Here is a 3,522-nt window from a genome sequence, read left to right as displayed (position 1 = left end):
AGTAAAGAGGCAGTGCTGGGAAAGATACCAGCCGAAAGGTAGTTGGGTCTCCTGGCCGTGATGGAATGCATCCCCGGGGACTGTAAGGAATGGCAGTGGGTAAATAGCAAATACACTCGTGATAATTCACTAAAATTTGCTGATTCTGGGACGGTTCTAACAGATTGGAAAGCTGCAAATGTGATGCCAATATTTTAAAATGGACGTGTCAGCATAACTTCTGTAGTGGGGAAAAATGTCCGATCTCTCAAGAAAGAAATAGTGAGCTATGTGGATAGAAATTGTCTCATCGAGCAGACACAGCATGGATTCATGAAAAGTGGACGACACTAAGATGAGTGGTAGAGCAATGTGTGCAGAGGCCACTGTCAGTCTGCACAGGGATACAGAGAGGTTAATTGAGTGGTTAAGGGTCTGGCAGATGGAGGACAATGTTGGGATATGTGAGGTCATCCATTTTGGTCGGACTAACAACAAACTGGATGATGAAATGGTGAAAACATGCAGCATGCTGCTGTGCAGAGGGAGCTGGGTGTCCTTGTGCATGAATCACAGGAAGCTGGTTTGCAGGTACAGCAGGTAATTAAGGCAGTGAAGGGAATATTGTCCTTCATTGCTAGAGGGATGGTTATGCTGCAGCTGTACAGGGTGCTGGGGAGGCCACACCTGGAGTACTGTGTACAGGTTTTCGTCCCCTACTTCAGGAAGGATGTAATGGCGCTGGAGGGGGTGCAGAGCAGGGTCACTAGTTTGAGTCTGGAGTTGAAAGGGTTGCCTTCTGAGCAGAGATTGACAAAACTGGCATGATCCTCTTTGGAATTTAGAGTAATAGGAGATTGTATAGGAAAAATATAAAATTATGAAAGGAGTAGATAAGATAGAAGCAGGGAGGTTGTTTCCACTGTGGACTGGACAAACTATGGTGCATAGCGACAAAATAAGGGGGTATCAGATTTAGGACTGGGTTCAGGAGAAACTTCTTCAGCTAAAGGGTTGTGAATCTGTGGCATTCCCAGCTGAATAAAACAGTTGAGACTTTCATCTTGAATGTCTTTAGGTCAAAATGTAGATTTACGAACAGGAAAGGAATTAAAGGTTATGGGAGAGAGCAGAAAAGTGGAGCTGAGATCAGCCCTGATCTTATTGAATGGCAGAGCAGGCTGGAGGGGCCAGATGGCCTCCTCCTGCTCCTATTCCTTATGTTACGTTCCCACTTTTCAGCCGTCCCTTTACCTGGGAATAGCAAAGAAGTATTGAAAGATTTTATCTTGTTCAATCACAATGCACCTTTATCCAATTTAGAACAGCAACTTTTAGATCTGGTCTATTCTTTTTTGGAACTATTTTAAAACTATTATAATTATCAGAGAATCCAGACAGTGGGGAAGCAGGTCATTCAGCACTGACCCTCAGAGACTCCCACCCTACCCATGTAATGCTGCCTTTCTCATGGATAATCCACCCAACCTGCACATCCCTGAACACTGTGGGTAATTCAGCCTGGATAATCCACCCAACCTGCACATCCCTGAACACTGTGGGTAATTCAGCCTGGATAATCCACCCAACCTGCACATCCCTGAACACTGTGGGTAATTCAGCCTGGATAATCCACCTAACCTGCACATCCCTGAACACTGTGGGCAATTCAGCCTGGATAATCCACCCAACCTGCACATCCCTGAACACTGTGGGTAATTCAGCCTGGATAATCCACCTAACCTGCACATCTTTACATAGTGGGAGGAAACCAGAGCAATCAGATGAAACACACGCAGATATTAACAATAAGGTGATCAATCCTTTCTTATTTCCCAGTTCCGTCCAAATAATTTCACTGAACTTACTCCCATGAATATCGTCCCCAAGCACAACTCTAATGCTATCCCTAACCAAAAACACCACTCGTCCTCCTCTCTTGTCCCCCTTTCTATCCTTCCTATAGCATCTATACCCTGGAACATACAGCTGCCAGTCACATCCATCCCTGAGTCATATTTCTATAATACCGATGATATCCCAGTCCCATGTTCAAACCATAACCTGAGCTCATCTGCCTTCCCTGTCAGGCCTCTTGCATTGAAGTAAATGCAGTGTAACTGCTCGGTTCTACCGCGTTCTGCCTTGACTGTTTGATTTCTGAACTGTACCAGCCTCAGACTTACCTCCTTTCTCACTATCTATTTAGGTTTACCCCCCCTCCCTCACTGGTTTAATGCCGCCCGAGTAGTACTAGCAAATCTTCCTGCCTGGATATTAGTCACCTTCCAATTCAGGGACAATCCATCCTTCTTATTCAAGTCACTTCTACTCCAGAGGAGAATTCAATGACCAAAAGATGTGAATCCTTCTGCCCTACACCAGATCTTTAGCCAATCATTCATCTCCTCCATCCTGCTATTCCTACTCTCATTAGCATGTAGCATTGGGAGTAATTCAGATATTACAACCGAGTATCTACTTTTTTATATTCCAGGCTAATTTGCTATATTCTCTCATCAGGACCTATCTTTTTCTCTTCCTGTGTCATTGGTACCAATGTCCAATGACCTCCCACTGGTTATTCTACCCTTTAAAGAATATTCTGCCACCAATCTTTTCTGAACCTTTCAAGTTCCACAACATCCTTCTGATAGGTGGAGAACAGAATTGCACTCAATATTGTAAGAGTGGCCAAACCGATGTCCTGTCAGCCACAACATGACTGCCCAACTCCTGTACTCACTGCTCTGACCAATAATGTAAATCATACCAATCACCTTCACTATCCTATCCACCTGCGACTCTACTTTCAAGGAATTATGAACCTACACTGTAAGGAAACTTTGCTCAGTAACACTCCCTCGGACCTGACCATTAAGTCTATCAGTCCTGCTAGGCTTTGCTTTTCCAAAAAGCAGCACCTCACATTTATCTAAATTAAACTCCATCTGACACTCCTCAGCCCATTTCCCCATCTGACTACTGTGCCACCGTGCCGCCCACAAGGGGAGAGCGAGAACGCAGACCCCCACTACCACAAATTTTGCTGTTGAGTATCCCGCATTTGGTGACATCGCAGGCGTCAGCACACCCGAAGTGCAATGGGATAGCCTCGTCCTGGGAGCGCCACCGCAATGATCATGGTATCTCCCCTGCCAGGTTAGTATAGAGACTTGTAGAGACTCTTCTTCACGAATCTCTGCCTTACCCACAGAGACAGTATATTTAATAGGAATTAGACAAAGACATATCAGTCACATGGGCGATTGTCATTACATAGTTTAAAGCTGGTAATTATGACCTTACAAAGCTTGATGAATGGCGATGTCCTGCGTTAACGTATGAATGGATTACAGAAACTGATTATCGTATTGTTCATGATTATGTGTTGATGGGAAGAGATTAAGGCTGGAGGGTTCTTCCTTCAGTAAATGGGGGATTCACTTACCTATGCTAATATGGAGGGGAGGTAAGACAATGGGAGCGGGAGGCAGTTTAACAGGGTTGTGCCCAGGGCTCTCAGTCTTGTCTGGAAAGGGC

The 3,522-nt window shown here is 44.9% G+C and overlaps 1 non-coding gene across 1 annotated transcript; it reads right to left on the bottom strand.

Moving 5' to 3' along the window:
* Positions 1 to 2,985: 2,985 nt before the first annotated feature.
* On the bottom strand, positions 2,986 to 3,149 carry LOC132813663 (U1 spliceosomal RNA). Its single transcript, XR_009644131.1, has one exon. It is a non-coding gene; the product is annotated as a U1 spliceosomal RNA (small nuclear RNA).
* Between the last annotated feature and the right edge of the window lie 373 nt (positions 3,150 to 3,522).

This window comes from Hemiscyllium ocellatum, unplaced genomic scaffold, assembly GCF_020745735.1.
Source record: "Hemiscyllium ocellatum isolate sHemOce1 unplaced genomic scaffold, sHemOce1.pat.X.cur. scaffold_427_pat_ctg1, whole genome shotgun sequence".
NCBI classification, from domain to species: domain Eukaryota; kingdom Metazoa; phylum Chordata; class Chondrichthyes; order Orectolobiformes; family Hemiscylliidae; genus Hemiscyllium; species Hemiscyllium ocellatum.
This window is presented reverse-complemented; position numbering and strand designations above follow the sequence as displayed.